The sequence below is a fragment of the Mustela erminea genome, chromosome 5, assembly GCF_009829155.1.
Source record: "Mustela erminea isolate mMusErm1 chromosome 5, mMusErm1.Pri, whole genome shotgun sequence".
Taxonomy (NCBI): domain Eukaryota; kingdom Metazoa; phylum Chordata; class Mammalia; order Carnivora; family Mustelidae; genus Mustela; species Mustela erminea.
Genome location: NC_045618.1, coordinates 37,287,656 through 37,311,745, shown reverse-complemented (window position 1 = coordinate 37,311,745; position 24,090 = coordinate 37,287,656). Strand labels below are relative to the sequence as shown.

At 43.0% G+C, this 24,090-nt stretch overlaps 1 protein-coding gene across 2 annotated transcripts in view; it reads left to right on the top strand.

Moving 5' to 3' along the window:
• The first annotated feature begins 7,555 nt into the window (after window positions 1-7,555).
• The window catches only part of RAB27A (RAB27A, member RAS oncogene family), a 79,139-nt gene continuing 62,604 nt past the window's right edge, over window positions 7,556-24,090 (top strand). For both annotated transcript variants that reach the window (XM_032342615.1, XM_032342614.1), the window contains exon 1: window positions 7,556-7,692. The gene's annotated coding sequence lies outside the window, so the exon portion shown is untranslated. The remainder of the gene's footprint in view (window positions 7,693-24,090) is intronic.

Here is a 24,090-nt window from a genome sequence, read left to right as displayed (position 1 = left end):
TGCTTATAAAGCATTTTTTTTAAGATTTTATTTATTTATTTGATAGAGATCACAAGTAAGCAGAGAGGCAGGCAGAGGGAGAGGAGGAAGCAGGCTCCCCACTGAGCAGGGGGGCTCGATCCCAGGACCCCGGAACCAAAGGCAGAGGCTTTAACCCACTGAGCTGCCCAGGTGCCCCAACTTTTGACATTTTAATTATAATGTGTCTTGATGTGGTTCTCCTTGGATATATCTAGTTTGGAGCTCTCCTTGCTTTCTGTACCTGGATGTCCGTCCCCTTCCCCAGGTTAGGGAAATTTTTAGCCATTATTTTCTTCAAATAAATTTCCTGCCCTTTTTCTCTATTCCCCTTTTGAGACCCCTATGCTACGAATGTTATTCTCCTTGATGTTGCTCTATGTCTCTTAAGCTATCTTCTCCTTTTAAATTTTTTTTCTTTTGTTGCTCTGAGTTCCACTGCCCTGTCTTTCTTACTGGTTACTGATCCATTTTTTATGCTTCATTTAGCCTGCTGTTGAATGGTATTGTGTATTTTTCAGTTCAGTTTTGTTCTTCAGCTCTGTGATTTTTGTTTAGTTCCTTTTTATATTTTCTATCTCTTTGTTGAAATTCTTCCTGTATTCATCCATTGTTCTCCTGAGTTTGGGGAGCATCTTTTCTTTCTTTTTCTTTTTTTTTTAAAGATTTTATTTATTTATTTGATAGAGATCACAAGTAGGCAGAGAGGCAGGCAGAGAGAGAGGAGGAAGCAGGCTCCCCGCTGAGCAGAGAGCCCGATGCGGTGCTTGATCCCAGGACACCAGGATCATGACCTGAGCAGAAGGCAGAGGCTTTAACCCACTGAGCCACCCAGGTGCCCCTGGGGAGCATCTTTATACCCATTACTTTGAACTCTTCTCAGGTAGATTACTTTTTCTTTCTTTTTTTTTTTTTTTTTTGCATCTCATTAAGGTCTTTTTCTTTTTCTGACTTGTTTGTCTTGTTCTTGCTTTTTTTTTTTAACATATTTTTCTGTTTCCTCATTTCCCTTGACTCTCCATGTTTGTTTCTAAGTATAGTGCAAAACAGCTACTTCTCCCAGTTTTGAAGCAGTGGTCTTACGTAGGAGATAACCTTATTTTTCAACCTTGCCCTAGCTCTTATTTGTCTTTGGAACATTTGTGATTGTCTAAGTAGACTGATTTGTTCTTGAATGGATCTCAGCTATGGATGGTGTGCTGAGACCTGTGATCTCAATCAGTACCTGGGTTCAGGCTAACTGGAAGCCAGATCCTTAGGCAGCAGGTCTTAACTTATGTAAATATATATAGTCCTGTGGGCACACAATTGTAGACCCTGCTGATCTATAGACCAGGAGATCTGGAGGTGTCCTATTGGTAAAAGTTGTAGCAATTGGGACTTCAGATGAGTATCAACTACTTTCTGAGAGATACCAGTAAGTTGCAATGAGGGGAAGGGAGGGTGCAAAGATGGTTTCCTTGGCTCCATTCCCAGCAGTGCCTCTGCAGTCTGCACATATCTGACAAAACTGAAGTCTGTCCATCAGGTTATAGCTACAGAGCAAGTAAATGGGCCTTGTTCATAGACAGACTGGGGGTGTGTTTCAATTGGCAGTCTGTGAAGTGCCCTCGATATAGTGGCCTGCCCCCAAATACCTTTCTAGTTGTTACACTACTTTGGTGCCCAGGAACTCAAGCTTTTTTGTCCACCAAAGGTAGCCCCTCTGGCCCCCAGAGCCAACTCATCCAGAGACATCCTTTGTGTGGAGGGTGCTTACCTGCAGGCTTTAGCAAGGCCTGGGACAAGTATTGGGGACAGGGAATACCTGTAGCTTTAGTGAATGGGGATTCTTTTATTTCTAGCTGATGCTAGGGAGACCTGTTGCAGCAGTATCTTCAGTTGTCAATCTCAGCCTATAAAGGGCAACCACCACAGAGCTTTTCAGAGATGTCAATGGCCTCACCAGTGCCTCAGTGAAAGGAATATCATCAGGGCCTTCTATGTAACAATCTGGTGGCTGTTTTTCCAATCTCAGCACAAATCCATTCTAACTCTTAAGATCAGGAGAGCAGATAGAGGGAATAAAAAAAGTGAGAGGGGAAGCCAAGAAAATGATAGGTTTTTAAGTGGGCCACTAGACTTGATCCAATGGGACTTGCTAAAGTGACTTTCAAAAGTTTTTTTTTTAAACTACTGTGAGGTAATTGCACACTTGGAGAAAAGGTGCAAAAACAGTACAAAAGTTTTATATAAAATTCCACAAGTGTTAACATTTTACTATATTTGCTTTAATCTCTCTCCATGTATGTATATTTACACATGAACACACCACATTATTGTTTTTCTAAACCCTCTGAGAGTGAGTTGACCATATACCCTTTTACTACTAAATATTTCAGTGTGTAATTCCTGAAAACTCCTTGTATTTCATAATTACAATATAATGATTAAGATCAGGAAATTAAAATTGATACAATATTATCTAATCTCAGATTTTATCCAAATTTTACCAAGTCTTACTGATGTCCTTAGGATCAATAGACAATTATTTTTTTTCTGGTCTGGGAACTAATCCAAGATGACACTGGACTTGCTGGATCTTATGGTCATTCTGTTTAACATTTTTTTTTTTTTTTTAAAGATTTTATTTATTTTGACAGACAGAAATCACAGGGAGGCAGAGAGGCAGAGAGAGAGGAAAGGAAGCAGGCTCCCTGCTGAGCAGAGAGCCCAACGTGGGGCTCGATCCCCGGACCCCGGGATCATGACCTGAGCCGAAGGCAGAGGCTTTAACCCACTGAGCCACCCAGGTGCCCCCTGTTTAACATTTTGAAGAACCGCCAAACTGCTTTCCAAAGTGACAACATCGTTTTACATTTCCACAGCAATCTATAGGGTTTCAATTTCTCCATATCCTCACGTAACACTTGTAATTTTTCTTTTCTTTTTGAAAAAAGTTATGACCAGCTTTATAGGTGTGAAAAAGTAATTATGGTTTTGATTTGCATTTCCCTAATGACTGATGACATTGAACATCTTTTTGTGTGCTTATTGACCATTTTTATATTTTCTTTGGAGAAAAATCTATTCAAGTCCTTTGCCCTCTTTTTAATTGAGTTGTCTTTTTATTGTAAGAACTCTATTATGTTCTGACACTATATTCTTATCCGATACATAATTTGCAAATATTTTCTCCCATTCTGTGTGTTGTGTTTCCTCTCTCTTGTGTCCCTTGATAAAATACTAAAATTTTAATAAAGTCTAATTAACCTATTCATTTCATATACCTTTGGTATCATATGTAAGAAACCATTGCCAAATCCAAGGTAGTGAAGATTTGTGCCTTTGTCTTCTATAGTTCTTACAGTTTCAGCTGTTGCAGTTTAGGTCTTTGATCTATTTTCGGTTAATTTTTATATATGGTGTGAAATAAGGGTCCAGCTTTATTCTTTTGCATGTGAAGAACCAGTTTAATGAAGAGATTTTTCTTGCCTCATTGAATACTCTTGGCATTCTTGTTGAAAATCAATTGACCACAGATTTATGAGTTCATTTCTGGACTCTCATGTCAATTTTTTTCAAATACATGTTTATTCTTATGTCAATACCACACTGTTTTGATTACTGCATCTTGTATTAACTTTTGAAATCAGAAAGTGAGTCCATCAATGTCCTTTTTTTGTTTTCTGTTTTTTGTTTTTTTACCCCCAAGATTGTTTTGGCTATTTCAGGTGCTCTGCAATTTCACATGACTTTTGGGATCAACTCTTCCATCCCTGCAAAAAATCTTGATAAAGTTAATTTTGAGAAGGATTGTGTTGAATATGTAGATTGCTTTGGGACATATTGCTATCTTTTAATATTAGGTAAAGATGAACATGGACTATCTTCATTTATTAAGTCTTCTTTATTTCTTTTCATTTCTTTCAGTAGTGTTTTGTAGTTTTTAGTGTATAAACCCTGCACCTCCTTGGTTAAATTGAGTCCTAAGTATTTTATTCTTTTTGATGCTATTTCAAGTAGGGGTTTTTCCTTAATTTCCTTTTCAGATTATTTACTGCCAATGCGTAGAAATACAACTGATCCTGTATCCTGATCTTTGCTTATTTATTAGCTCTAATAGTTTTTTTGTAGATATTTTATTTTTATTTTTTTATTTTTTTAAAGATTTTATTTATTTATTTGACAGAGAGAGATCACAAGTAGGCAGAGAGGCAGGCAGAGAGAGAGAGAGAGAGGAGGAAGCAGGCTCCCTGCTGAGCAGAGAGCCCGATACGGGACTCGATCCCAGGACCCTGAGATCATGACCTGAGCCGAAGGCAACGGCTTAACCCACTGAGCCACCCAGGCGCCCTTTTGTAGATATTTTAGATATAATCATGTACCTGTTCCTTTTATTCTAGAAGGGTATTTAGAAATCAAAATCTGCATGCTAATGTATTCATAACTACTGTGATATAGTTGCTTTTAGGATCTCTTAGCAGACATTGCTGGAAGGTACATACACACATACATATCAATATATAATTCTATTGCTACTAGTTTACATACTAAAAATCATGAGTTCTTACTGATATTTCCAATTTTCATCCCATTAAGTGATACTGGAGTGGGACTGCGAATGTTTCAAGCAACAGCCTGCAGTGTCAGAAAAGACCCAGAGTAGGAAGCAAGGTTATACTGTGACCAGTTCTGTGACTAGAGTAAGAAGTGGTGTAGAGAGGATTTTGAATTGGTATGCAAGATATATTCAATATATTTAGTTTCTGTCATAACTTTTTCTCTTTGTTTTCTTCCTACTTCTCTGGGCACTCTTTTCCCAGACTTCATTAACTGAGTGATCCTCTGGGTTTTGTACCAAACCCCCTCTTTGCCCTCTTAGTACATTTTCTAGACTAGCTCATTCACTTTCATGTCTTTGAGTACCCTCTTGGGCAATAGCTTCTGCCCTTGTGTTCTGTGCTTCAGATCAGCCTGTTCAGTTGCATACTGAACAATTTCACTTGTATGTTCTCCCACTCTGATATGTCAAAGTTAAAATGTCTAAACTTGTTCATTGTGGTCTATTTCACCCTGTTGCAACTGGGCCCTCTTCCTTTTGCTCAAGGGTTTCAAGTTGCCCAAATCCGAAACAGGCATTTTCATGGATTTCTCTGTCTCCCTCACCACCTACAATCATGTCTTGATTTACTCTCCTAAATATCTCAAATCTGTTTATTCATCTTCATCCTCATGGTCATGGTCTTAAACCAGATTGTTGTTATTCCTTACTTAGATTTCAGCATGCTAACTGGTCTCTGAAACCCATTCTTAACCTTAATAGGCATTTAGAAAATGAGTTCTAAGTTCTAGTCCTGGCTGTGCCACTTTCAGCTGTATGATCTCGGTCAGGTTGCTTCATTGCTTTCAGGCTCAGTTTCCTTATCTGTAATACAAAGACAGGAATAGTACTTATTTCAGAGGGCACTTGTGAGAGGTATATGAGGGGATATATGCAAATTTCTTAGCATATTGGCTGATTCATAGTAAGTGGTCAATAAATGAATAATCATTCCAGAGTTCTTCAAAATCCAGCCTCTGCCATTCCTCCAGTCTCTTCCCTGATTGCTTCTTTCTACTCAGTTTTTCAGCTTTTCTGAACTAATATAGGATAGTGTCTTTTGGCTCCAAGTCTTTTCTCTGCTCTCTTTTCTTAGAATTCTCTTCTCCCTCATCTTCTGCCTTATTCATCCTTCTTAATTTATACATCACTTTCTCTGGGAAGTCTTGATTTGGTGTCACTTATTTGTGTTCCACTAACATGCTTACTTCCCTTATTGATGATCTTATGTCACCACATTGAAATTAATTGCTTACTTGCTGGTGTCAAGCTCCTGAGGGTAGGGACCAATTTACCTTGTTCACTATTCCATCCCTGGTACCTAATTTGGACTCATTCAGTGAATGAAAGGATAATGATAATGGGCCACGTTACCATTGTCTGTTTTTTGATCTGCTTCGTAAGCTTGTGGTTACAGTCCCCTTCAGGAGTGGGGAAGATTGAAGGGGAAGTCTCTCATATCATATCAGCCACTAACAGTTGCTTCATTTTTTGCCCCCAACTATTAGCTGATCAGTAAATCCCAGGACTGTTCCTTTACACATGAACCTGGGGCTACTTTCCCTGCCAGCCTCCACCAACAACAGTCTGATGGCCTATCTCAACTGGGGAATATCCTTGACACTATCACCCTGCTGAAATCTGTTATCTCTAATTCTGAGATTACTCTGGTATATTTCCCTATAAATATTAGATTGGATGCATGTTCAATATTTCACAATTTCATATATTTATGCTCTATGTGATTTTGCAAATTGGACACATATTTGAGAAGCTAATTGTATTGTAGCATAAACTGTGAGTAGCTGCAAACTCGAAGTATGATGGGTTTGGGGGCGTGGGCCTGGGACCGCTGGAATTTGTGGTGGAAGTAGACGGTAAGAGAAGCCGGATTAGGGTTTTCAATCATTTTTTGCCCTTCTTAGTTGTAGAATTATTTGGTTCAGACGTGCTTTGGCTGGGAGCCAACAGAAGCAAGGCCAAAGGCCATTGTCCATACCTCGAGGCCACTGGAAGAGAAATTTGTCTGGCTCTGAGTGGTAACCTGGTGGCTGAACCCCTTCACAGCTGCAGCTCCAAGCGGACGCATAGGTACTCTTCAGCGCTGAGAGAAGGAAGCCGCTGGGGGGCAGCAAAGGCTCGCAGATGTCTCCTCACAGCTGGTTTTTTGTTTTTTGTTTTTTGATTTTTTTTAAATCTTACTGCATTTTGCCTCTCTCTCTCTTAACGAATTGCTGCCTTTTAGAAATTTGGAATAACTCTCTAAACCGAACTACCCTGTATGTGCAAAGTCCCCGTTTATTTCCTCTCAGAAATACATTTTTCCTGCCAGGATTTTACTTTTCCTCCCTCCTGTCATTTCCAAGATCCCGGAGCTGGAAGGCCAGGCCAGGCGCATCCGAGTGAGGAAGGAGCTGGCGAGGAGGGCTGGACAGTGGCAGAGCCGGACGTTCGGCGCGGAGCCGGCCTCTAGGGAGCCGGACCAGGGAGGACCTGCCGCAGGAAGGAGCGTACTGGGCCCCAGGAGCCCTGGGTGGGGCCGGCTTTGCAGCTGCTCAGCACCCCCGGCTCCTACGGCGGAGGCAGCGATCTGATGCCCTGGAAAATACCTTAGAACATGGCCTTTGAAGGAAGAAATGTGGCCAGAGTCCGCAAACCACACCTGGCAGGTCACGGATCCTGGGGAAGTTTGGAAATGTCACGTCTGTGTGTCCACCCGAAAACAAGTCTCTAAGGTTTCACACTTTCCAGGAAAGGCCCATGGAGACCGGATAATAGGCCAAAGGAAGCGTGCGGGAGCCTTTTCGTGGCTCACAAGAGGACCCGCGGCAGGTGCGGCGGGACCCGGAGCCGCGAGCGAGGAGGCGTCCGCAAGCGCCCTCGCGGAGTCGGGCGGGGTGCTCCCTGAGGTGACAGGAGGAAGCGGGAGGTGGAGGGTAGAGAGGAGGTCCCGCCCCCACCTCGCTCTCCTTTACGGGAAGTGATGTGGGGCCAGACGGAAAATACCCGCCAAGGACCCAAAAAGGGCCGGCAACCCGTGGACGCGGCGCGCGCGCGGGCACAGCGGCGCGGGGACAGCGAGCTCCAGCCAGGTGAGCCCCGCGGCTGCGGGGGGGCGTGGGGGGGCGGCCGGACCCCCGGCGACCGGTGGGGTCCGCTCCAGCCCGGAGAGCCCCGCGCGCTAGCGGGCGACTGGCGGGGCTGGCCCTGGGGCTAGCAGGGGAGGCGGCGAGTCCTCGCCCAGCTTCTGCGCGAGTGAGCCCGCCCGAAAAGTTGCTCTGCCCCCCGCGAGTCCCTCAGCGCAGACCCACGGGGACGACCGCCGGGGGTGGGGGGCGGCATGGGCGGGGCGCCGGTGAGCAGATCCAGGTTTGGGACGGGGCTGAGGTCCCCTCCGGGGGGCATCTAGGCACTTGGGTCTCCGTCGGGGAGGGCGGTGGGGGGAGGAAACTTCCCTGGCGGGAGAGGAGGAAGGTCCCAGACCTCCGGCGCTGGCCCACAGTTCTTTCCTCCCTCCTGTGGTTCTCAGTTTAATGACTTAACGTCTTTACATCCTTGTCGATTAGGGTCCGGACGGCAGACTGGCTGGGTGAGCGACGGTTCTCCCTGACCCTGTCAGTCAGGCAGGAAACCCAACCGCGCCGCCGGCCGCTGGATCTCCCCCGGTGGTAGGGCTGAGGTGGAGGCAGGTTTGGGAACGATTGCCAAATCCTCGTCTCTGTTTCAGTAGATCACCACTTAGGCCAGTCAGGCCTCAGGAGAAGGATATCTTCTGAGCGCTTGATTTTATCTTCCCAGCTTTTGACTTCTGCGGGCCACCTAGGCCGCATGGCCACAGAATGTTCTGCCACAGGGTCCTCTTCCTTACCTCAGTGGGGTAACAGCTGTTTTTTCCTACTCCATGGATTCTCGCTTTATGGCTGGTTCTTCACTCAGATGTTGGGAGGGGAAGTAGTGTTAACGTCCTGTAAGTTTTCTGTAATTATTGCTTTTTAAATTTGTTGGTGGTCCATTGTTCCGACCCCCCGCTTATTATTTTTTTTTTTTTGCCTTTTTAATAACTTGCTTTAGGGGCCAAGCAATCTGTAAAATAGGGTTCTGTAGATGGTTAGAGATTAAGAAAGGTTCATAAAGTACTGAAAGCACTTGACTAAAGATAATTTTTTTCTTGTATTTTATGTTGGTTTTCATTCCTACTTTCTTCTTTCTTTCTTTTTAAATCATGAATTTATTTTATTTTCATGCCTGAAGCCAACTCATTTAGCTATCTCAGCCTTTCTTCTTTCTTTCCTTCCTTCTCTCTCTCCCTTGCTCCCTCCCTCTCCCTTTCTTTCTTCCTCCCTCCCTCCTCCTTCCCCCTTTCTTTCTTTTTTCTTTCTCTCCCCCTCCCTTCTTCCTTCCTTCCTTCCTTCCTCTTAATTCTACTTCATTGATCTATTTGTCTATCCTTATGCTAGTATCATACTGTCTTTATTATTGTAGTTATGTAGTACGTTTTGAGAGTGGGAAGTGTGAGTCCTCCCATTTTGCTCTTCTTTTCTTGAAATTGTTCCAGCTATTCTGGGTCTCTTGAATTTTCATACGAAATTTAAGATCAGTTTCCCAATTTCTGTTGCTTTGGTTTTACAACAGATGTAAGGGTTTTGAAATAGGCAATAATCTCTAGGAACCAGACTCTTGATTTCCCTCTTCCAAATCTGCTCTTCACTTAGTCTTCTCCATCTCAGTTCATAACAATTTTACTCTTCTAGATGCTCAGACTAAACACTATGGAGTGACCCTTGATTCTTTTCTCTCATTCCCACATCTAATTCTTCAGTGAATCTCCTTGGTTCTACTTTGAAAAAATATATATAGGATAAAAACCATTCTGACCATTTTCACTGCTTCTCCCAAGATCTTGTCATTTCTGTCACTGCAGAAATTACTGCAAAAGCTCCCAGCAGGGCCATCGTGCATCTACCCCCACTAGTCTACAGGGTGATGTCAACATAGCAGCCAGAGGTCATTATGCCACCCACCCCTCTGTTCACAACTCTCCGATAGCTTTTTTTTTTTAAGATTTTATTTATTTATTTGATAGACAGAGACCACAAGTAGGCAGAGAGGCAGGCAGAGAGAGGAGGGGGAAGCAGGCTCCCCGCTGAGCAGAGAGCCTGATGTGAGGCTCCATCCCAGGACCCTGGGATCACGACCCGAGCTGAAGGCAGAGACCTTAACCCACTGAGCCATCCAGGTGCCCTCCAATAGCTTTTTATCTTAGAAGAAAAACAAAGTCCTCATCATGGCTAACAGGCCCCTTATGTGGTCTGTGGCTTTGTCTTCCATCATTCTCCCCTTGCCGCCTCCACTTCACCCACTCCTTAAGACCTTTGCATTTGTTCCTTCCTCTGCTTGGAATGCTTTTTCCTTGAAATGTCTACATGGGTTTCTCACTCATTTCATCCAAGTCAAAAGTCATTTCTTTAGGGAGGCTTACATGAACCATCCTATCTCAAACAGCATCCCTTACCCACTCATAATTTTTTGCCCCCTAACTTTGTCTTATTTTTCTTCAGAGTATCTGTAGCAATAATTGTCATTACACACACACACACACACACACACACACACACACATACAGTCTCTCTCTCTCACACACACACACACACATACTCCGTCTCTCCCTCTCTCTCTCATACACACACACACACACACACACACACATACACAATTATTGTCTCCCACTGGTAGAATAGGCTTCATGAAGGTCAGGAATTTATCTTGTTCACTGTGGTGTACATAGCACCTAGAATGGTTGTTGGCATGTAGTAAACTCTAAAAAATATGTGTGGAAAGAATGAAAAGGGAACGAGAGACTGAGAAAGGAGGATCACTCGATTGTTCCTTTCTCTCTGTTCCTTCACACTTCACCTAAGAGAAGCAGTGTCCATAGTTACACTAAGATCTCCCATGTCTGTCCTATTCTATCCTTTTATTCCCCCATGACAATGGTTTAAGCCTGCATGGAAAGGGAAAGGCTTTGGGTTCTTCCCACAGTGGCAGTGGGGAGCCCTCTTCTCTGTAGCCTGGGCAGACTGTATGGGGGCATTTGGCTCTTCCCTCCAGTGATACCCTTCTTCTTCTTCTTTTCTTTTTTTTTTTTTTAAAGATTTTATTTATTTATTTGACAGAGAGATCACAAGTAGGCAGAGAGGCAGGCAGAGAGAGAGGGGGAAGCAGGCTCCCTGCCGAGCAGAGAACCTGATGTGGGGCTCGATCCCAGGACTCTGAGATCATGACCTGAGCGGAAGGCAGAGGCTTTAACCACACTGAGCCATCCAGGCGCCCCCAGTGATACCCTTCTTGTGTGTCAAATCAAGAAAATAGAAATTGATTTCTTGATGAATATTTTACACTACAGTGAATTCATCTTTCTCTGGCTTCTAACTGAAATTGCAACTTCTGACACACATTTTGGCATTTAATTACATAATTTCTTTAGACTGTCAACTGTTTATATATATGTTGTCTTATATGTCTTATGGCTGGATCGTAATATCCTGGAGGCAGTGTATGACTTCAGCTCACTTTTTAAGGCTTATACTGCAAGGTATCTTGGATAAAAGGAATGTTCAATAAACTTTTGCTGAGTATACCAATAAGTTAATGAATTAACCTGGATTTATTTTTATCATTGGAAACTTCTAGCCCATACATTTAATTTTTCTTAGCCAACAGCTATAAATATCTTGTTTTAGTCTACCTTATTCTGCTGCTTCTGACAGAGCAGTATTGACTACAGTTGAATAGGATTTCCTGCTGTCCTTTCTCAGCAAGAATTGAATTAACACCCTAGAGAGTATGGTAATTAATTTTACAAGTTATTTAAAAATTGAATATGCTTTCCATTTATTTAAACTTATCTTGGGATGTGCTCTATTTGTATCTTCACTGAAAAATATGGAAAAGGATTATTTATACATATATAGGGGATTTATACAAATATATATTTTCTCTAATCAATTATAGGTTTAACCCTCCCTGAAAAACAAAACAGAGCTTGCATATTTAAGGTCTGAGCCCCTAACTAACTAGATGGGGGAAATCCTTTCACAATGTAAATGTTCATCAAATGATCATGAAGTATACTTTAAACACCTTGCAGTTTTGTTTGTCAGTTTTACTTCAATAAAGCTAAAATTAAGAAGAAATAGTGTGAGCCCCAAAGAAGCAAGATTGTGTTGCCATTATCAAAACAAGATTGGCTTCTGAAGAGAGTAATTTTTCCCCTTCACGGCTTTTGCTTTCTTATGCCTTGTGCAGTTTTTACTAGAACCACATTTATTCCCCTGCTTCTTGGTCAGGAAGTTTAAGTTTACGATCTGGTTTCCCTTAAGCTGATTACTTGGGAGCAGACCTGAGCCGGGAGTTGGAGGAAGAGATAAAGGGTTTGTAATTAACTTTATGTCCGGAGGGTGAGAGGCGGAGCAGGGAGCATTGAGCTCCATTGGCCTCCTGTCTGGTCATGCCGCAGAGAAGGCACACCACATTCTCTGTTCTGTATGAGTGAGGTCTACTAACACTCACATTTTATTTACTGTTAACTCAAATTTGATGCCTCGCTTACTTAAGAGGAAAGTTGAGAGTCATTTTTCCATTTGTTTATTTGTTTATGGCCTCTGTATATGTTACTCTTGAGAAGGCCTTCCATTTAGCGCCCCAGCCACTTTAGAACTACCCGTGTGTTTGGAATCAGAGTTTTGATTCTTAAAATCGAAGTTTTAATGTGGGGTTGGAGGTAGGGTGCTAGATTTAGCAAGTGAAAAAAAATTTGCATTTTGGATAGACAATGAATAACTTCTTACTTTAAGTATGTTCCATAAATACTTGTACTAAGGAACTATTTATTGTTTTTATGAAATGCAAATGTAACTGGTTATCTTGTATTTAATCTGTCAACTCTAGTCTGATAAACCGTTTATGAGCAGGAAATGAATTGATCCTGATAATGTCCAAAGAGTGAGAGTCCTATGGCTTATTTTGGTGACCATACATGTGTCTATCTTAAGGACAGAGAGGGGGCATCTTGCTGGTTCAGTCGGTGGAACATACGACCAGTGACCTTGGGGTTATGGGTTTGAGCCCCACATTGGGTGTAGAGATTACTTAAAAAAAAAATCTTTAAGGACAGAGAAGACTTATAAGCTCAAGGGGTATAAAAAAATGGAAGGAAGTGGAGGATTTAGTTTTATTTTAGTTATTTGTAGTTATTTGCAGTTAGGAAACTCATATCCACAGACTTTAAGTCACTTTGTAGGATCACAGAGTTAGTAGAAGAGACAGGACTGGAACTCCAGGCACAGTGGTTGGTCTGTTGCATTATATCTTCCTATAAGATATATCTATATCTATATCTATATCTATATCTATGTCTATATATCTTTTCATGTTGACCCTTAATCACTCTTTTTTTAAAATTCCAATATAGTTAACATACAGTGTTATATTAGTTTCAGGTGTACGATATAGTGATTCAGCAATTACCACCCTAAATCACTTCTGTTGTCACCATCCTATGATCACTCCCTTATCACACAGTCCTTCCAGTCCCCAGATCCAGTGGCGGGCAAAGCCACTCTCATGAGACACCCTTGACTTTTCTTGGAGAGCCACATGACTGTCAAAAACCACCATTTGGTTGTATTCCCGTGACGATGCCAGAAAGCCCGTTATTCAATGTGGTTTTATTCCTTTTGAGGTCTTGTTAATAATTTTGTCCCCTTTAAGTTTTGATGCTTTGATTATGGTTGACTTACTGAGAGTAATTTCACAACAACGAAGTATTGTCTTATTGACAGCCTGCTTGCTTTGTGGCCTACTCCTGTGAAATTCCTCATTGCATTGCTTTGTGGTACATCAATTATGGAAGATCTATGGGAAGGATAAATAAATTACATAGATAGAGGTGACTTGCTCTGTAGAGATGTGTTCTTATAAAACACTGAGTTATTTTATTATCTTAAAATTATTTATACTTATGTAAGAAAGCAACCTTGAAAATAAACATGCTTCCTCTGTCACTAGAATACTGTATTTCAGAGCCACTAATTTGTTTTTTCATAGATTTGCTGATTAATTCATGTAAAGCCTTACCAGCTGCCAGGTCAAAGCATAATAATTAAATTGGTTGCCAAGAGACTGAAAAATCTGTTCATTCTTATTGACAGCAGTTCATGTATCCTACCCTGATCCCACCACATGGGTGGCTGGTCAAGTCTTATCTGAGTATGAATGATTACTTATCTTCTATGTATTTGTACCGTTAAAAGCAAAGACAGGGTGTCAGTCAACTAACTAAACCTTATGATAAGTTACTTTTATTCTAGTTATACCAACCCTAAGATGAGCAGGAATAAGACATATAGAAATAGGTCATGAATTAAGTGTTCGTTTGAGATACCTAAGAATTTTAAAATATAATATATTGTGGTGGCCAGAATTCCTTTGTTTCTTACAAGGTATGATTGATTTTCATAATGAATCTCACCACTGCAAGGGGGTGACCCCAAGAATGAGTAAAAAGGTCTAGCAGTCCTTAAAAAGAGAAGGTATTATTCTTGTTTGATACTGGAGACCAGATGTGGCCAAAGAAGCTGCTTGGCTATTCCTGACTGGGCTTCTGTTGTCGGGGACAAGGTCAAGTGTCCATTGCCCTGTTCTGCTTTGTCACAGAAAGGCATGAAGTGGGTTGTGATGCTTCCTCAGGGAGTGACTCACCTCTGTGTTCTAGAGCTCCTGCTTGAATGTGGGGGAGCCAACGTAGCTGGGACTTAGAAGGCTGGGTGTTAGTCTCTAATACTGCTAATAATTAACTATGTGATACCGCACCAGTGGTTCTCAGGGCTGATTTTGACGCTCTCCTCCTGTGGGGACATTTGGCAATATCTGAAGACCGTTTTGGTTGTCAAAACTGAAGAGTTACTACTGGCATTTAGTGGATAGAGACACAGGGCGGCCCCTCATGACAAAAGATTACCCTGCCCAAAAGATGAATGGTGCCAAAGCTGAAAAATTAGACATTAGACAAATCAGTGAATCTCCCTGGCCTAACATTTTTCTGACATTCTTTCTGACATTCTGACAACATTCTCTCTGACATTCTGACAACATTCTCTCTATCTGTGAAGTTCCCTAAGACTGACTCTACCACTGTTGTTTTTTCCACCTCTCAATTACCCTGATTCTAAATGTAGAATAGGGTCCGGGTGTTGACACTGATGGGCAGTGGGGACTGTGAACCCCTGCCCTCAGGGATCACATGGAGGAGATCCTTCTAGGGGTGCCAGGTGGACCATCTGAGAGGAATGGACGCTGTGGTGACAGTGTCCACAGGAGGTCTGCCATGTGATGCAGCATAACTGGAAGCCTGCCAGAAACTCAAAGAGAGCACTGTGACTGAAGGCTTGGTCTCTAAATTCCTCAGAGCCCTGTGCTCTCCACACCTATTCATGAGGAGCTTTCAGCTGACCAGGACTGTCAACTCCCCAGGTTTCCAGCCAGCTTCCATACCCTTGTGGCAGGGGTGCCTTGGACATCAGAGTTTCCCAAGGAAATATTAAGATGGACAGTTTCCGGGGCACCTGGGTGGCTCAGAGGGTTAAGCCTCTGCCTTCAGCTTGGGTCATGATGCTGGGATCGAGCCCCGTATTGGGCTCTCTGCTTGGTGGGAAGCCTGCTTCCTCCTCTCTCTCTGCCTGCCTCTCTGCCTACTTGTGATCTCTCTCTCTCTCTCTCTGTCAAATAAATAAAATATTTTTTAAAAAAGATGGACAGTTTCCTCACGAACACCTGATTTTCAGCTTAACTAGAGCCTCTCTGAAAGATTTAAAAGTCAACAACAAAAACTCTCTATGCTAAGTCATCAGCTCATTTTGCCACCCAGGGAAGGAAACCTCACTTGCTGTGCTTCGAGCATTGTGTAATTCAAGTGGTGGTAGGCCCCAGAAGCCAGGTGGCTTAGCCTTCGCTCCACCTCAGAGGTTCAGAGCTGTGCTCCAGGTCACATGGTTAACTGATGACAGAGAAGGTTCTAGAAGACAGGTCTGTCTGCTGGTTCTCCACTGTGTTCTTTCCATGTCCCTATGCTCCTATTTCTTGATTGTAACCAGGTATAACACGGGCAGGACAAAATTGTGTTGTTTTGTTGTTTAATTTTCAGATGGAACTTTAACAAACCATATCTCTTCCTTGACCCTTCTGAAATATCACAGGAAGTGAAACAAGTATATTATGATTTTAACCTAAATTAAAGCCATCCAGAAATAACTGGGCACTTGCTATGGTGATGTGCCAGCTGCCAGTGAAAGGCCACCATTATTTCTTCCCTATATTGCTGCTTTTCTGGTCCCATTCTTACCCCCTCCCCCCGGCCCCTGCTACAGCCCATTCCTCACACAAAACTAGTGATCTTCCAACAGTGTGAATCAGATCACATCCTTCTTCTGCGTTAAATTCCTCTGCCATTTCCCACTGCAGCTGGTATAAGATTCAGATGTTCTGACCGTGTTCTGTAGGGGTCTCCGTGATCTGGGCTCTGCTGCCTCTGTGACCTCAGCTCATCCCTGTGCCTCCACCTCCAGGCTCATCTCCTTCCTTTCTATCTCTTTGAGATGCCAAGCTCATTCCTTCCTCAGAGCCTTTGCACTTGCCCTTAACTCTTCCTCAGTGTGTTTTTCTCTAGATCCTCACCTGGCTGGCCTCTTGGCATCATTCAGATTTAATTTCAAATATCACCTCTTCAAAGAGGCGGGTGATGACTTTCACCCTGATGACTGTGTTAAAAGTAGCCTCTGGACACTCACTATCCTGTTATTGGGTTGTTGTCTTCACCGTACTTACTACTGTTAGAAATTATTTTATCCTTATGTTCACTTATTTATTGTTTCTCTCTTCCTGCTAAAATGTTCTCTCCACAGGGCAGGAACTTTCTCTGTTTTGTGAAGTGCTACATGTTTAACCCCTAGAATCATACCTGGCACATGACAGATGATAATGAATGAATGACAGGGACGCCTGGATGGCTCAGTGGGTTAAGCGTCTGCTTTCGGCTCAGGTCATGATCCCAGTGTCCCGGGATGGAGCCCCATGTCAGGGTCCCTGCTCAGTAGGGAGTCAGCTTTTCCCTCTGCCCCTCACCCTGCTCGTGCTCTCTCTCATGCTTTTTCTCTAAAATAAATAAATAGAATCTTTAAAAAAATGAATGAATGAATGACAGAGTAAGTAAATGAGCAGTTGGTGATAGAGAAGATTGCTTTACAGATTTAGTGCTATGTAATTCCTGTTTTCTCTTACATGTTGGACTATATTTTTTATTTATTTATTTATTAATTATTATTTTTTAAGATTTATTTATTTATTTATCCGACAGACAGAGATCACAAGTAGGCAGAGAGGCAGGCAAAGAGAGAGAGAGGAAAGCAGGCTCCTTGCTGAGCAGAGAGCCTGATGCGGGACTTGATCCCAGGACCCTGAGATCATGACCTGAGCCGAAGGCAGCGGCTTAACCCACTGAGCCACCCAGGCACCCGAGGACTATATTTTTTAAACTAAAACCAGAAGGCTAGTTTACTGACTGATGAGAAGTGGAACTGTTAGCAGTTTTTCCTTTGAGGACTAATATACTTGCCTCCTGCAGTAAAACTCCATGGGGAGCACATATAAAAGAAGACAGCTACTTGGTGAGCCCAGACTCAGGGCACAGGGACTTAGAACTCAAAAAATTCCGAGAGCTGCAGTGCTGAAAGAGGCCTGAAAGATCACCGTGGTAATGCTTCCTCGCAACTGGCTGCCTGTGAAAATCACACGGGGAGATTTAGTGAAACATACCCACACAAAGCCACACATCTTCCAGTCTCTCCTTTGCAGATTCTAATTTGTTAGTTTGCAGCCACGCCTGGGGAATCCACGTTTTCTTTGAAATGCTGCCAAAATGAGGGATGGCGCACAGCCAGGTTCAGAAACCAGTGACTGAGCCCCCCCTGTTTTCAGATAAGTAAACTGAGGCTCAGAGAGATTAAGTGCCTCCCTCACTCAGGCTCTCACATAGGGTGAGCAGAGAGATGGCACTCAACTCTCCCAGCCCTCTTTCTACACAGTTCACGGAAAGCGACCACAAAGATTCTCAAGGGCAGAGGGAGCACTGCCTCGGAAATTGCTGGTTTATTACTTTTTTTCTTTGTTTACATAAAACTAACCAGTCTCCTGTCAAACAGGAAATGCATATGGCCTAGTTTTTCTTTTTTATGACAAAGTGTCAGATCAGTTAGATTTAGATTCTGGGGCTGCAGAATGATGATCAGAGGGTGGTTCTGGGGCCAGCACCATCAGTACCACCTGGAACTTGTTAGAAATGCAGATTCTTACCCAGAAGGACTGACTGAAACTCTGGAGGTAGGGTCCACAGTCTGTATTTTATTTTATGTTATAGATTTTATTTATCAGAGAGAGAGAGAGAGCACACGAGCAAGCATAGCAGGGGGAGGGGTTCAGGGAGAAGGAGAAGCAGGCTCCCTGAACAAGGAGCCTGATGTGGGCCTCCATCCCAGGACCTTGGGATCATGACCTGAGCCGAAGGCAGATGCTTAACTGACTGTGCCACCCAGGCACCCCTACACATTCTGTATTTTAAAGCCATCCAGAAGATTCTGATGCACACTCAAGTTTGAGAACCACTGTCCATGGGTACATTTTGCAATTCAACCATTGGTTAAAGCTGCCGGCCTCGGCCTTTTAGTCTGTGACTCATTAACACCAAGACCTCAAGTTAAGATAGGCATCTGCTTTCTTTGATGGCATTTATTCAAAACAGGGCCTCTAGTTATCGGTCTTCATTAGAAAGCCATACAAAGGGAAGGAGGGGAAGGAATTAATACTTACTGAGCACCTGCTATGTGTGAGGAGCCCTATGTGAGGCTATTACTTCTCTCATTTAATTCTCGCCACCATCCTGCTAGGTGGGTATTAGTATCCGTATTTTACAGATTTGGGATAGGGAGGCTGGTAGAGGTTAAACATGGTTTTCTATATGGGTCCTTTGACATTTTGCTATCTGTTGTCTCCCTACAATAGCTGCTCTCAACCCTTCTTATGGATAACCGGGAATCCCCTGGGAAGCTTGTTATGCATGCAGATTCCCTAGCCTCTCTCTCAGAGATCCTAATTCCGAAGCCTGGTTGGAACCCAGGACTCTGGATTCTGCTGCTAGTGGGCATCTGGCCATACTTGGAGAAATCCTATCCTAGCTCCACCCATGGTGGTTAGAGCAGGTGCTCCTCAAGGTTTGATGAGGGCCTGTGGTTCTCCCGTGTTTCGTGTGCTCGCAGGCCTTGGGTGGGGATGTTGGCAGAACAAATATGAGCCTAGGAGGAGGAAGCTTGGGGGTACGTAGAAAGTAGTCTCATATTTCTACTCTCTGCTGCCTCTTAGAGGGTTCCTAGGCCATGTTTTGGCTTTGAGTAACTTGGTCCTTTTTGCTATCTATCCCAAATTGTACAGCTTTTCTTAGAGCAACTTTACCCTTGTGTTGGTGGGATGTGCAGTTGTGAGCACTTTCCTCCAGGCTGTAATTAATATCTATCGAATTCTGAGTTGCTTCAGCTTTTGAGGTCAGAAATGGGGTTTCATCTGTTCGATGATAACATACATACTTATTTTTTAGGGATAGAATTGACATATCTTAATGAATGAGATGTCAGTCCATTAGGAGACTATATGATTTGGTTCCATTATGAAGGAAAAAAGTAAGATGCAAATTTAAAAAGAATGCTCTTATTCTGCCTGATGTCCTTCCACGTGAGGTGACATGCTGATTGGTCCATAGGTTTGGAAGCAGCTACTGACATACGTACCCCAGGTCTCCCATCGTATAAAAAAGATGCATGTATAGAAAATGGCGAGAACCTCCCAGGCCTTTGCCTAGTGGAGGAGTCAGCAGTGTGGAAATATTAAATAGCTTTAATATGTCTTAGTCCCTGAAATAAAGTTGTGTAGGGCAAGGGCAGAAGGAAATCCACAAAAGCACATATTTTGGTCTCCTGAGATCCTCTGCATATAAGGCAAATTCTTTTTGCCAGGAAGAAAATAACCAAGTTACAGGGTAAGTATCTAAGAATAATTTCTGTGGCCACTGCTATTCGAGTTGACAATAACAGTGAGTAACCAGTATAATGGCTCAAGCGACAACCTGAGTGCTTACCGTGTCAGGAAATATGCGCACATTCTCTCATTTCATCCTCAACAGACTTTCAGCAGAGATATCATCCTTCACTTTACAAATGATGAAACGAACTCAGGAGGATTAGGTAATTTTCTCAGGGCTGGGACTGAGGTTTCCAGGATGCAAGACTGTCAGTGCTAGGGGTGCCTGGTGGGCTCGGTTGGTTAGGCGTCTGCCTTGGGCTCAGGTGATGATCCCGGAGTCCCTGGACTGAGCTGCACATCAGGCTCACTGGTCAGTGGGGTCTACTTCTCCCCCTGCCCTCCCTCTCAGATTGTGCTCTGTGCTCTGTCTCTGTCTCTCTCTCAAATAAACACTTAAAATATTAAAAAAACAAAACAAAACAAAAAAACAAAGAAAACTGCCAGTGCTAAAACTAGGACAATCCTGGGTAAACTGGGATGGTTGGTTACCCTGAGTTGGTCACCCAACCCACTGACCTACAGCTGATAGTTCAGAAGTAAGCCCAGAGGGTTCTGAGTAGTCAGATGGTTCATATATGGTAACTTGCTGATTTGTCTCACAGAGACTTTAAGAATATTCCTTGATACCCCCTTTCCTCCATTTTTACTTGCAGTTCTTTTTTTTTTTCTTTTAAGATTTTTATTTATTTATTTGACAGAGAGAAATCACAAGTAGGCAGAGCAGCAGGCAGAGAGAGAGGAGGAAGCAGGCTCCCTCCTGGGCTCCATCCCAGGACTCTGAGATCATGACCTGAGCCAAAGGCAGAGGCCCAACCCACTGAGCCACCCAGGCGCCCCTTACAAGCAGTTCTAAAAAGCTTGGTTATTTGGTTTCCAGGTACCTTGTCAATTAGAAACTGAACATTGGAAGGGGAAGTGGTTATTGTAGAAAGGCACACTGATTACGATGGTCAGGGACGTCTGGCTGAAGGTGGGAGCAAGGAGAATGAAGTATAAACGAGTAAAAGATGAAATCATTACAGTAGTCAGGAGACGTTTATCACAGTGGCAAACATACCTTAATAAAAATAGCTGTTACTGAACACTATGTGTTGGACAATATTTTAAGCACTTATAGGACTCACATAATTCAATTCTTCTAAAATGATTCTATTATCCCTGTTCCTCAGATGAGGAAACTGGGGCACAGAGAAGTTAACTAACTTGCTGAAGATCACACAGCCAGTAAGTAGTAAAGCCAAGATTCAAAGTTTCCAGAGCCCAGATCCTCAACATCCTGATTCACTGTAGATCCTGGGTGCTGAGGAGGTAGCACAACAACTTAGTGATGTTTATTTTAATGTCCTGAATCATCTAAGAAAAAAAAAATTAAAGCATGGACATTACATTTTACAGTAGTCCCCCCCCTTATCCATGGGAATATGTTCCAAAGTCCCCAGTGGATGTCTGAAACCGTGGTTAGTACTAAATCCTATATCTACTATGTTTTTTCCTATACACACATACCTATGATAAAGTTTGATTTATAAATTAGGTACAGAAAGAGATTAACAATAATAATAGAACAAATGTAACAATATACTAAATGAAGTTATGTGAATGTGGTGTCTCTCTCTCTCTCTCAAAACATCTTACTGTGCTGTCCTCATCCTCCTTCTTGTGATGATGTGAGATGATAAAATGTGATGTGTTGAAATGACATGGTGACCTAGGCTTTGTGATTGTTATGCCCAAGTTTTCGCGTCCAAGAGACCACCAAGGAGCCAACACCAATGCAATCATACGAGGGTTTATTTAACAAGCTGAATCTTGGGCCCAAGTATACCCGACACAGCGGAGCAGGGACTTGGACCCCAAGCTTAGTTAAGGCAGGGATATTTATGGGTTCCTGTTCCTAAAGCAGGGTGGGGATTCCTGTTACTAAAGCAAGGTGGGGGGTCTCTGGAACTAAAGCAGGGTGGGGCTTCTTAGAACTAAGGTGAAGTAGGGGAAAGTTCAGCCCTTGGGCACAGGGGTCTGAGATGGCTGCCAGAGCTAAGATGGCTGTACTTATGCTAAGGCTAAACCTGAGGTGGGATGGCCTTAATTTTTCTCGGCTTCCACAGTGATGTAGCCTTAGGCAACTATTGACCATCTGATGAATCGTCAGGGATCCTACGCTTCTGGACAGCTACTGACCCCAGGTCTCTGAAGCCCCAGAAACCAAAACCGTGGATGGGGTGGGGGGTGTACTACTGTATTTTGTAGGAACTAATTTTTTAAAAAATTTTATCAAGTTATTGATGGACACAGTGTGACAAAAAGCCATTACTCCCCTCCCCCAGCTCATTTCCTGCTCTGCAAAGACTGCTTTCAAGTCTTGTAATTAGGTGATTCTTGCTGGTAGTTACATCTCTTGTCTCTAAACGACATACTGGATATTTCTACGGTCAATTTTCAGTGTTAAGCATTATTTAAATGCCTATGCCTAGACACTTTACCACGGAAGAAGAGACTTTTAACTCATTTCCTCCACATCTGCCTCTACCACACGTGTGTGCTATTTCTGGCCCCTACTCTCAAGTTCTGTGATAGTTTTAGTTAGATCAGTATGTTCTGGGCCTGTTTTTTCTTTACATCTTCCCTCCGGGGCTGGGCAGATTCTCCAGAGAGCATTTGAACCACCTGCCTGTGGAGAATGCCCGTGTTCTGGAAATTCCCCAGTATGTGTGGGTGGGGGGTGGGGGTGGGGGTGCGGAGGTATCTCAGTATTTAGAGGATTGCAATCTAAGCAGACTTCCAGTATTTTTAGCCTTGACTTTACCTTCCCCTCACCTCCAGTAGTGTTTGGGGCTCTGAATGCCTGATGCTTTCTGTAGATTGTGTGATAAATTGCTTTTTGGCTTTCCCTAGTGGCAGGTAAAGAGTCATCTTTCTCAGGTCTGCTCCTTAGTTACCTCTTGTCCATTTACTTTCTAGCTTCCACATTTTGTTGCTGTTGTTTTCACTCATTCTCTTTGTCCTTATGAGTTTATGTCTAAAGGAAAAACAAAACAAAACAAAACACCTCTTTTTACTGTTACGTTAGTGAGATTTGGGGAGGTAGCTGACCTAAGGTGTGTGTTTGGTACACCATCTTTATCCTAAAGTTGGAAAGACATTTTAGAAAACTTTCAATGTGTAGGGGTCAAAAGAAGTTTGTGTTGCTGGGGCTTCAGCTGGTGGCTCAGTGGGTTAAGCCTCTGCCTTGGGCTCAAGGTGATGATCTCAGGGTCCTGGGATCGAGGCCCGAGTCTTTTACTTCTATGTACTACTCAAAATGTAGTTCTAGGACTAGGACTACCCATCCTACCTGGGTATCACCTCGGCCTCACCCAAACTGATTGAATCAGAATTAGAATTTTATCAAAATCCCTAGGAGCATGCTAAGCATGCTGAAGATTGAGAAGTGCTAATATTTACTCAACTCCTACTGTAGTTAGGATAAGCTAATTTTAATGCATTTTAATCTGAGACTTAAAAATTTTGGTATATTCACTTACTAAATTCTCCTCTAAAGGTTGCTGTGAATAATATAGAGGAGTATCTAAGTTTTCACGAATATGCATCTTCTCTCCCTTTACAAACCATGTCTGTCCATCTGAGTCAACATCAGATGTGAACCCCAAATTCCATGTCGTTTGCCATGAGAGATTCCAGACTGGTTCTATTCAGGCTTTTTAAGCTGCCCACAGTTCTTGAGGCTGGTGATAGGGTTTTACAGATTGGGTAGGTTGAGTTTTCAGTCACCCATCAAGCTGCCAAAGTTAGAGGGTGGCTTCCCCTGAAGGCAAAGGATAGATTAATTAGTCTAAGCCCAGCCTCTGTCCCAGTGACAGGTATATGCTCAGCAAGTGATTGTGGGATGAGCGAACCAAAGATACAATTCCTGTCTTCAAAATATTCACCAACCAGCATAACTTGGATGTCACCATGTAGGGTTGACCAGCTCTAGGGAAGAGTAAGCACAGAGAAGGGGCATCTAACTTAGCATTACCGGCAGAAGGAGCCAAAGGGCTACCTGATTTGATGAGCCTAGCTTGGTGCATTTAGAGCAGCGGCTGTCAGTTTAGTGTTTATTAGAATCACTTGGGGGCTTGTTAAAACAGAGACCCTGTTGCCATCCTGGCAATTCTGACTCAGCGCACATGGGGCGGGCCCAAGAATGTGCATTTCTAACCACATCCCGGGTGATGCTGATGATACTGATTTCACATTTTGAAAACCACTGGTTTTAGAGAATTCTAAAGAGTTCTTGTGGCCGGAGTCAGGGGACAGGGAATGGTGGGTGA